Consider the following 12,525-nt stretch of genomic DNA (forward strand, 5'->3'; position numbering starts at 1 on the left):
ATTCTTAAATAATTCATTCAGGGCTTGTGATGCAACCTGGATTTACCACATCTACACCCAGAGCTGAGTGAGACATAAGGTTGGGCACTTCGGGCTGATAGCATTGGTGAGGTTCGATGAGCAAATGCAGACCCTTTGAAGTCATACAGCATGGTACCCATTCCATGGGTCCCAACTCTCCAAGTTTAAGGGATTCTTCCTTCAGCTAAAACATGCATGGGAAACCCACAGTATGGTGCACCGTGTGACTGGCAAACGTTTTCAAATGCATCTCAGTTTTCGTCCCCTTTTACTCGGGTTCACCATTCCAGACCCTTTACGAACACTCTCCCCACTTGGAGAGTCAGTGCCTTTAACCTCCTGTTGGGCACAGTTTGCAATTTCTGCGCAAGATGAAAAGGAATAGGGAGAACCAATGAGAGACTAGCTGTAGGTGTCTGCACGGGCAAATTTAACGCTCATTTCCCACCAGGAAGAGGAATTAACCAAAGGCTCAGCATGCCGTGCCGGAACCAGATTAGGACCTGAGGCAATCCTGTGGGTTTGCGGCCAGCTCACAAGATAGCGAATTGAAGAAATAAGCTCAGGGGCACTGTAACTCACAAACCTGCAGAGTTATAAATGACAGCTATCGTCCAAAAATATATTGAAGGAAGACTGCGAAGACGACTTGAAAGTGGGGCAGAATTGCAGGAAAATGATTTCAGGGGGTAGACGGGAATTGCATTTAAAGCATAGGAAAAGAGGCAGAACGTCGACAATGATGCTCTTGGCCAAAAAGGGCGTATGCGTTTTTTCCTGAATATATTCAGGAAAAAACGCATACGCACTTTTTGGCCAACCAAGCAAGCATGTTAAAGAAATCTGCACTACAATGAAGTCTCACTGCCACCCGGTCAAAAGGGCCATCTGAAAAAAGTGTAAAATCCAGAAAGGCAGCACAGGCCATGGAGAACAGCGAGCCTTGTTATGCTGATGGGCGGGATGTAAATTGCCAACAACCACTCTGGAGAAGTGTATGGTGTTTCCCGGAACATCTAAAAAACAAAGCAACGGAGCCTACGGCACTTCCCCTTATGGTCCTATAGCTTAGGAAAATTAAAATCAAAAACACACAGCCACCCAAAAGTCTCGGGCGGCTCTGTTCACAAGAACCTCGTCTACGGTACAAGTTAAATATCCCAGAATGTGAAAAATGCATAAAGAAATTGTGGTACGTACGTACAGTGGAATATCACACAGCAATGAAATCTATGTCATCAGGCCCGTCGCGGCATAATGAGTGGATTCAGGTACGATGATTCTAAGTGAAATAAGTCACACAGAAAATGAAACATCATAAGATATCACTAATACACGGAATGTAAACTTGGCTACACATGAACTGAATTACAAAACAGAACAGGGTCTAAAATTTAGAAAACCAACTTATGCTTGCTTAAGGGGAAAGGTGAGTTGGGGTGCTACATAAAACCAGAGATAGAAATTAGCCCAGATACCTTTCCATAAGCCAAATATGTAATAGTCAAGACCTACCCCTTGCTCAACGAAATGGACTAAACACCCCATATTCAACGCCTAGGAATACACCTGACTAGTAAGAATCTTCAAACCCATGGATTTATATGTCTCCGTAAGAGAATGAAGCGTGTGTACAGCGGCATGAATGCAGCAGAGAAAATCCGATAAATCCCATTATCAAAATTAATTACACAAACAAAACCCAAGGACAGTGAAATAGAGAGCAATTCTTAAATAATTCATTCAGGGCTTGTGATGCAACCTGGATTTACCACATCTACACCCAGAGCTGAGTGAGACATAAGGTTGGGCACTTCGGGCTGATAGCATTGGTGAGGTTCGATTAGCAAATGCAGACCCTTTGAAGTCATACAGCATGGTACCCATTGCATGGGTCCCAACTCTCCAAGTTTAAGGGATTCTTCCTTCAGCTAAAACATGCATGGGAAACCCACAGTATGGTGCACCGTGTGACTGGCAAACGTTTTCAAATGCATCTCAGTTTTCGTCCCCTTTTACTCGGGTTCACCATTCCAGACCCTTTACGAACACTCTCCCCACTTGGAGAGTCAGTGCCTTTAACCTCCTTTTGGGCACAGTTTGCAATTTCTGCGCAAGATGAAAAGGAATAGGGAGAACCAATGAGAGACTAGCTCTAGGTGTCTGCACGGGCAAATTTTACGCTCATTTCCCACCAGGAAGAGGAATTAACCAAAGGCTCAGCATGCCGTGCCGGAACCAGATTAGGACCTGAGGCAATCCTGTGGGTTTGCGGCCAGCTCACAAGATAGCGAATTGAAGAAATAAGCTCAGGGGCACTGTAACTCACAAACCTGCAGAGTTATAAATGACAGCTATCGTCCAAAAATATATTGAAGGAAGGCTGCGAAGAGGACTTGAAAGCGGGGCAGAATTGCAGGAAAACGATTTCAGGGGGTAGACTGGAATTGCACTTAAAGCATAGGAAAAGAGGCAGAACGACGACAATGATGCACTTGGCCAAAAAGAGCGTATGCGTTTTTTCCTGAATATATTTAGGAAAAAACGCATACGCCCTTTTTGGCCAACCAAGCAAGCATGTTAAAGAAATATGCATTACAATGAAGTCTCACTGCCCCCCGGTCAAAAGGGCCATCTGAAAAAAGTGTAAAATCCAGAAATGCCGCACAGGCCATGGAGCCCAGGGAGCCTTGTTATGCTGATGGGTGGGATGTAAATTGCCAACAGCCACTCTGGAGAAGTGTATGGTGTTTCCTGAAACATCTAAAAAACAAAGCAACGGAGCCTACGGCACTTCCCCTTATGGTGCTATAGCTTAGGAAAATTAAAATCAAAAACACACAGCCACCCAAAAGTCTCAGGCGGCTCTGTTTACAAGAACCTCGTCTACAGTACAAGTTAAATATCCCAGAATGTGAAAAATGGATAAACAAGTTGTGGTATATACGTACAATGGAATATAACACAGCAATGAAATCTATGTCATCAGGCCCGTCGCGGCATAATGAGTGGATTCAGGTACGATGATTCTAAGTGAAATAAGTCACACAGAAAATGAAACCTCATAAGATATCACTAATACACGGAATGTAAACTTGGCTACACATGAACTGAATTACAAAACAGAAGAGGGTCTCAAATTTAGAAAACCGACTTATGCTTGCTTAAGGGGAAAGGTGAGTTGGGGTGCTGCATAAAACCAGAGATAGAAATTAGCACAGATACCTTTCCATAAGCCAAATATGTAATAGTCAAGACCTACCCCTTGCTCAACGAAATGGACTAAACACCCAATATTCAACGCCTAGGAATACACCTGACTAGTAAGAACCTTCAAACCCATGGATTTGTATGTCTCCGTAAGAGAATGAAGCGTGTGTACAGCGGCATGAATGCAGAAGAGAAAATCCGATAAATCCCATTACCAAAATGAATTACACAAACAAAACACAAGGACAGTGAAATAGAGAGCAATTCTTAAATAATTCATTCAGGGCTTGTGATGCAACCTGGATTTACCACATCTACACCCAGAGCTGAGTGAGACATAAGGTTGGGCACTTCGGGCTGATAGCATTGGTGAGGTTCGATAAGCAAATGCAGACCCTTTGAAGTCATACTGCATGGTACCCATTCTATGGGTCCCAAATCTCCAGGTTTAAGGGATTCTTCTTTCAGCTAAAACATGCATGGGAAACCCACAGTATGGTGCACCGTGTGACAGACAAACGTTTTCAAATGCATCTCAGTTTTCGTCCCCTTTTACTCGGGTTCACCATTCCAGACCCTTTACTAACACTCTCCCCACTTGGAGAGCCAGTGCCTTTAACCTCTTGTTGGGCACAGTTTGCAATTTCTGCGCAAGATGAACAGTAAGAGGGAGAACCAGTGAGAGACTAGCTCTAGGTGTCTGCACGGGCAAACTTAACGCTCATTTCACACCAGGAAAAGGAATTCACCAAAGGCTCAGCATGCCGTGCCAGAACCAGATTAGGGCCTGAAGCAATCCTGCGGGTTTGCGGCCAGCTCACAAGATAGCGAGTTGAAGAAAGGAGCTCAGGGGCACTGTAACTCACAAACCTGCAGAGTTATAAATGACAGCTATCGTCCAAAAATATATTGAAGGAAGGCTGCGAAGACGACTTGTAAGCGGGGCAGAATTGCAGGAAAACGATTTCAGGGGGTAGACGGGATTGCATTTAAAGCATAGGAAAAGGGGCAGAACGTCGTAAATGATGCTCTTGGGCAAAAAGTGCGTTTGCGTTTTTTCCTGAATATATTCAGGAAAAAACGCATACGCCCTTTTTGGCCAACCAAGCAAGCATGTTAAAGAAATCTGCACTACAATGAAGTCTCACTGCCCCCTGGTCAAAAGGGCCATCTGAAAAAAGTGTAAAATCCAGAAATGCAGCACAGGCCATGGAGAACAGGGAGCCTTGTTATGCTGATGGTTGGGATGTAAATTGCCAACAGCCACTCTGGAGAAGTGTATGGTGTTTCCTGAAACACCTAAAAAACAAAGCAACGATGCCTATGGCACTTCCACTTATGGTCCTATAGCTTAGGGAAATTAAAATCCACAACACACAGCCACCCCAAAGTTTCAGACTGCTCTGTTTACAAGAACATCGTCTACGGTACAAGTTAAATATCCCAGAAAGCGAAAAATGGATAAAGAAGTTGTGGTACGTACGTACAATGGAATATCACTCACCAATGAAATCTATGTCATCTGGCCCGTCGTGGCATAATGAGTGGATTCAGGTACGATGTTTCTAAGTGAAATAAGTCACACAGAAAATGAAACATCATAAGATATCACTAATACACCGAATGTAATCTTGGCTACACATGAACTGAATTACAAAACAGAACAGGGTCTAAAAATTTAGAAAACCAACTTATGTTTGCTTAAGGGGAAAGGTGAGTTGGGGTGCTGCATAAAGCCAGAGATAGAAATTAGCACAGATACCATTCCATACGTCAAATATGTAATAGTCAAGACCTACCCCTTGCTCAACGAAATGGGCTAAACACCCTATATTCAACGCCTAGGAATACACCTGACTAGTAAGAATCTTCAAACCCATGGATTTATATGTCTCCATAAGAGAATCAAGCGTGTGTACAGCTGCATGAAGGCAGCAGAGAAAAGCCGATTAATCCTATTATCAAAATTAATTACAAAAACAAAACACAATGACAGTGAAATAGAGAGCAATTCTTAAATAATTCATTCAGGTCTTGTGATGCAACCTGGATTTACCTCATCTAAACCCAGAGCTGAGTGAGATTAAGGTTGGACACTTCGGGCTGATAGCATTGGTGAGGTTCGATGAGCAAATGCAGACCATTTGAAGTCATACTACATGATACACATTCCATGGGTCCCAACTCTCCAGGTTTAAGCGATTCTTCCTTCAGCTAAAGCATGCATGGGAAACCCACAGTATGGTGCACCGTGTGACCGGGAAACGTTTTCAAATGCATCTCAGTTTTCGTCCCCTTTTACTCGGGTTCACAATTCCAGACCCTTTACTAACACTCTCCCCACTTGGAGAGTCAGTGCCTTTAACCTCCTGTTTGGCACAGTTTGCAATTTCTGCGCAAGATGAACAGGAATAGGGAGAACCAATGAGAGACTAGCTCTAGCTGTCTGCAGGGGCAAATTTAACGCTCATTTCCCACCAGGAAGAGGAATTAACCAAAGGCTCAGCATGCCGTGCCGGAACCAGATTACGGCCTTAAGCAATCCTGCGTGTTTGCGGCTAGCTCACAAGATAGCGAGTTGAAGAAAGGAGCTCAGGGGCACTGTAACTCACAAACCTGCAGAGTTATAAATGACAGCTATCGTCCAAAAATATATTGAAGGAAGGCTGCGAATAGGACTTGAAAGCGGGGCAGAATTGCAGGAAAACGATTTCAGGGGGTAGACTGGAATTGCATTTAAAGCATAGGAAAAGAGGCAGAACATCGACAATGATGCTCTTGGCCAAAAAGGGCGTATGCGTTTTTTCCTGAATATATTCAGGAAAAAACGCATACGCCCTTTTTGGCCAACCAAGCAAGCATGTTAAAGAAATCTGCACTAAAATGAAGTCTCACTGCTCCCCGGTCAAAACGGCCATCTGAAATACGTGTAAAATCCAGAAAGGAATCACAGGCCATGGAGAACAGGGAGCCTTGTTATGCTGATGGGCGGGATGTAAATTGCCAACAGCCACTCTGGAGAAGTGTATGGTGTTTCCCGGAACACCGAAAAAACAAAGCTACGGAGCCTACGGCACTTCCACTTATGGTCCTATAGCTTAGGGAAATTAAAATCAAAAACACACAGCCACCCCAAAGTGTCGGACGGCTCTGTTTACAAGAACCTCGTCTACGGTACAAGTTAAATATCCCAGAATGTGAAAAATGGATAAAGAAGTTGTGGTACGTACGTACAATGGAATATCACTCAGCAATGAAATCTATGTCATCAGGCCCGTCGCGGCATAATGAGTGGATTCAGGTACGATGATTCTAAGTGAAATAAGTCACACAGAAAATGAAACATCATAAGATATCACTAATACACGGAATGTAAACTTGGCTACACATGAACTGAATTACAAAACAGAACAGGGTCTCAAATTTAGAAAACCAACTTATGCTTGCTTAAGGGGAAAGGTGAGTTGGGGTGCTGCATAAAACCAGAGATAGAAATTAGCACAGATACCTTTCCATAAGCCAAATATGTAATAGTTAAGACCTACCCCTTGCTCCACGTAATGGACTAAACACCCCATATTCAACGCCTAGGAATACACCTGACTAGTAAGAATCTTCAAATCCATGGATTTATATGTGTCCGTAAGAGAATGAAGCGTGTGTACAGCGGCATGAATGCAGCAGAGAAAATCCGATAAATCCCATTATCAAAATGAATTACACAAACAAAACCCAAGGACAGTGAAATAGAGAGCAATTCTTAAATAATTCATTCAGGGCTTGTGATGCAACCTGGATTTACCACATCTACACCCAGAGTTGAGTGAGACATAAGGTTGGGCACTTCGGGCTGATAGCATTGGTGAGGTTTGATGAGCAAATGCAGACCCTTTGAAGTCATACAGCATGGTACCCATTCCATGGGTCCCAACTCTCCAAGTTTAAGGGATTCTTCCTTCAGCTAAAACATGCATGGGAAACCCACAGTATGGTGCACCGTGTGACTGGCAAACGTTTTCAAATGCATCTCAGTTTTCGTCCCCTTTTACTCGGGTTCACCATTCCAGACCCTTTACGAACACTCTCCCCACTTGGAGAGTCAGTGCCTTTAACCTCCTGTTGGGCACAGTTTGCAATTTCTGCGCAAGATGAAAAGGAATAGGGAGAACGAATGAGAGACTAGCTCTAGGTGTCTGCACGGGCAAATTTAACGCTCATTTCCCACCAGGAAGAGGAGTTAACCAAAGGCTCAGCATGCCGTGCAGGAACCAGATTAGGGCCTGAGGCAATCCTGTGGGTTTGCGGCCAGCTCACAAGATAGCGAGTTGAAGAAAGGAGCTCAGGGGTACTGTAACTCACAAATCTGCAGAGTTATAAATGACAGCTATCGTCCAAAAATATATTGAAGGTAGTCTGCGAAGACGACTTGTAAGTGGGGCAGAATTGCAGGAAAACGATTTCAGAGGGTAGAAAGGAATTGCATTTAAAGCATAGGAAAAGAGGCAGAACGTCGACAATGATGCTCTTGGCCAAAAAGGGCGTATGCGTTTTTTCCTGAATATATTCAGGAAAAAACGCATACGCCCTTTTTGGCCAACCAAGCAAGCATGTTAAAGAAATCTGCACTACAATGAAGTCTCACTGCCCCCCGGTCAAAAGGGCCATCTGAAAAAAGTGTAAAATCCAGAAAGGCAGCACAGGCCATGGAGAACAGGGAGCCTTGTTATGCTGATGGGCGGGATGTAAATTGCCAACAGCCACTCTGGAGAAGTGTATGGTGTTTCCCGGAATACCGAAAAAACAAAGCTACGGAGCCTACGGCACTTCCACTTATGGTCCTATAGTTTAGGGAAATTAAAATCAGAAACACACAGCCACCCCAAAGTGTCGGACGGCTCTGTTTACAAGAACCTCGTCTACGGTACAAGTTAAATATCCCAGAATGTGAAAAATGGATAAAGAAGTTGTGGTACGTACGTACAATGGAATATCACTCAGCAATGAAATCTATGTCATCAGGCCCGTCGCGGCATAATGAGTGGATTCAGGTACGATGATTCTACGTGAAATAAGTCACACAGAAAATGAAACATCATAAGATATCACTAATACACGGAATGTAAACTTGGCTACACATGAACTGAATTACAAAACAGAACAGGGTCTCAAATTTAGAAAACCAACTTATGCTTGCTTAAGGGGAAAGGTGAGTTGGGGTGCTGCATAAAACCAGAGATAGAAATTAGCACATATACCTTTCCATAAGCCAAATATGTAATAGTCAAGACCTACCCCTTGCTCAACGAAATGGACTAAACACCCCATATTCCACGCCTAGGAATACACCTGACTAGTAAGAATCTTCAAACCCATGGATTTATATGTCTCCATAAGAGAATGAAGTGTGTGTACAGCGGCATGAATGCAGCAGAGAAAATCCGATAAATCCCATTATCAAAATGAATTACACAAACAAAACCCAAGGACAGTGAAATAGAGAGCAATTCTTAAATAATTCATTCAGGGCTTGTGATGCAACCTGGATATACCACATCTACACCCAGAGTTGAGTGAGACATAAGGTTGGGAACTTCGGGCTGATAGCATTGGTGAGGTTCGATGAGCAAATGCAGACCCTTTGAAGTCATACAGCATGGTACCCATTCCATGGGTCCCAACTCTCCAAGTTTAAGGGATTCTTCCTTCAGCTAAAACATGCATGGGAAACCCACAGTATGGTGCACCGTGTGACTGGCAAACGTTTTCAAATGCATCTCAGTTTTCGTCCCCTTTTACTCGGGTTCACCATTCCAGACCCTTTACGAACACTCTCCCCACTTGGAGAGTCAGTGCCTTTAACCTCCTGTTGGGCACAGTTTGCAATTTCTGCGCAAGATGAAAAGGAATAGGGAGAACGAATGAGAGACTAGCTCTAGGTGTCTGCACGGGCAAATTTAACGCTCATTTCCCACCAGGAAGAGGAGTTAACCAAAGGCTCAGCATGCCGGGCAGGAACCAGATTAGGGCCTGAGGCAATCCTGTGGGTTTGTGGCCAGCTCACAAGATAGCGAGTTGAAGAAATGAGCTCAGGGGTACTGTAACTCACAAATCTGCAGAGTTATAAATGACAGCTATCGTCCAAAAATATATTGAAGGAAGTCTGCGAAGACGACTTGTAAGTGGGGCAGAATTGCAGGAAAACGATTTCAGAGGGTAGAAAGGAATTGCATTTAAAGCATAGGAAAAGAGGCAGAACGTCGACAATGATGCTCTTGGCCAAAAAGGGCGTATGCGTTTTTTCCTGAATATATTCAGGAAAAAACGCATACGCCCTTTTTGGCCAACCAAGCAAGCATGTTAAAGAAATCTGCACTACAATGAAGTCTCACTGCCCCCCGGTCAAAAGGGCCATCTGAAAAAAGTGTAAAATCCAGAAAGGCAGCACAGGCCATGGAGAACAGCGAGCCTTGTTATGCTGATGGGCGGGATGTAAATTGCCAACAGCCACTCTGGAGAAGTGTATGGTGTTTCCCGGAACACCGAAAAAACAAAGCTACGGAGCCTACGGCACTTCCACTTATGGTCCTATATCTTAGGGAAATTAAAATCAGAAACACACAGCCACCCCAAAGTGTCGGACGGCTCTGTTTACAAGAACCTCGTCTACGGTACAAGTTAAATATCCCAGAATGTGAAAAATGGATAAAGAAGTTGTGGTACGTACGTACAATGGAATATCACTCAGCAATGAAATCTATGTCATCAGGCCCGTCGCGGCATAATGAGTGGATTCAGGTACGATGATTCTACGTGAAATAAGTCACACAGAAAATGAAACATCATAAGATATCACTAATACACGGAATGTAAACTTGACTACACATGAACTGAATTACAAAACAGAACAGGGTCTCAAATTTAGAAAACCAACTTATGCTTGCTTAAGGGGAAAGGTGAGTTGGAGTGCTGCATAAAACCAGAGATAGAAATTAGCACATATACCTTTCCATAAGCCAAATATGTAATAGTCAAGACCTACCCCTTGCTCAACGAAATGGACTAAACACCCCATATTCAACGCCTAGGAATACACCTGACTAGTAAGAATCTTCAAACCCATGGATTTATATGTCTCCATAAGAGAATGAAGTGTGTGTACAGTGGCATGAATGCAGCAGAGAAAATCCGATGAATCCCATTATCAAAATGAATTACACAAACAAAACCCAAGGACAGTGAAATAGAGAGCAATTCTTAAATAATTCATTCAGGGCTTGTGATGCAACCTGGATTTACCACATCTACACCCAGAGCTGAGTGAGACATAAGGTTGGGCACTTCGTGCTGATAGCATTGGTGAGGTTCGATGAGCAAATGCAGACCCTTTGAAGTCATACAGCATGGTACCCTTTCCATGGGTCCCAACTCTCCAAGTTTAAGGGATTCTTCCTTCAGCTAAAACATGCATGGGAAACCCACAGTATGGTGCACCGTGTGACTGGCAAACGTTTTCAAATGCATCTCAGTTTTCGTCCCCTTTTACTCGGGTTCAACATTCCAGACCCTTTACGAACACTCTCCCCACTTGGAGAGTCAGTGACTTTAACCTCCTGTTGGGCACAGTTTGCAATTTCTGCGCAAGATGAAAAGGAATAGGGAGAACGAATGAGAGACTAGCTCTAGGTGTCTGCACGGGCAAATTTAACGCTCATTTCCCACCAGGAAGAAGAATTAACCAAAGGCTCAGCATGCCGTGCCGGAAACAGATTAGGGCCTGAGGCAATACTGTGGGTTTGCGGCCAGCTCACAAGATAGCGAGTTGAAGAAATGAGCTCAGGGGCACTGTAACTCACAAACCTGCAGAGTTATAAATGACAGCTATCGTCCAAAAATATATTGAAGGAAGGCTGCGAAGACGACTTGTAAGTGGGGCCGAATTGCAGGAAAACGATTTCAGGGGGTAGACGGGAATTGCTTTTAAAGCATAGGAAAAGAGGCAGAACGTCGACAATGATGCTCTTGGCCAAAAAGGGCGTATGCGTTTTTTCCTGAATATATTCAGGAAAAAACGCATACGCCCTTTTTGGCCAACCAAGCAAGCATGTTAAAGAAATCTGCACTACAATGAAGTCTCACTGCCCCCCGGTCAAAAGGGCCATCTGAAAAAAGTGTAAAATCCAGAAAGGCAGCACAGGCCATGGAGAACAGGGAGCCTTGTTATGCTGATGGGCGGGATGTAAATTGCCAACAGCCACTCTGGAGACGTGTATGGTGTTTCCCGGAACACCGAAAAAACAAAGCTACGGAGCCTACGACACTTCCACTTATGGTCCTATAGCATAGGGAAATTAAAATCAAAAACACACAGCCACCCCAAAGTTTTGGACGGCTCTGTTTACAAGAACCTCGTCTACGGTACAAGTTAAATATCCCAGAATGTGAAAAATGGATAAAGAAGTTGTGGTACGTACGTACAATGGAATATCACTCAGAAATGAAATCTATGTCATCAGGTCCGTCGCGGCATAATGAGTGGATTCAGGTACGATGATTCTAAGTGAAATAAGTCACACAGAAAATGAAACATCATAAGATATCACTAATACACGGAATGTAAACTTGGCTACACATGAACTGAATTACAAAACAGAACAGGGTCTCAAATTTAGAAAACCAACTTATGCTTGCTTAAGGGGAAAGGTGAGTTGGGGTGCTGCATAAAACCAGAGATAGAAATTAGCACAGATACCTTTCCATAAGCCAAATATGTAATAGTCAAGACCTACCCCTTGCTCCACGTAATGGACTAAACACCCCATATTCAACGCCTAGGAATACACCTGACTAGTAAGAATCTTCAAATCCATGGATTTATATGTCTCCGTAAGAGAATGAAGCGTGTGTACAGCGGCATGAATGCAGCAGAGAAAATCCGATAAATCCCATTATCAAAATGAATTACACAAACAAAACCCAAGGACAGTGAAATAGAGAGCAATTCTTAAATAATTCATTCAGGGCTTGTGATGCAACCTGGATTTACCACATCTACACCCAGAGCTGAGTGAGACATAAGGTTGGGCACTTCGTGCTGATAGCATTGGTGAGGTTCGATGAGCAAATGCAGACCCTTTGATGTCATACAGCATGGTACCCATACCATGGGTCCCAACTCTCCAAGTTTAAGGGATTCTTCCTTCAGCTAAAACATGCATGGGAAACCCACAGTATGGTGCACCGTGTGACTGGCAAACGTTTTCAAATGCATCTCAGTTTTCGTCCCCTTTTACTCGG

This window comes from Delphinapterus leucas, chromosome 1 (assembly GCF_059928025.1).
Source record: "Delphinapterus leucas isolate spDelLeu-1000000601 "Yukka" chromosome 1, BTC_Dleu_Yukka2, whole genome shotgun sequence".
Lineage (NCBI taxonomy): Eukaryota > Metazoa > Chordata > Mammalia > Artiodactyla > Monodontidae > Delphinapterus > Delphinapterus leucas.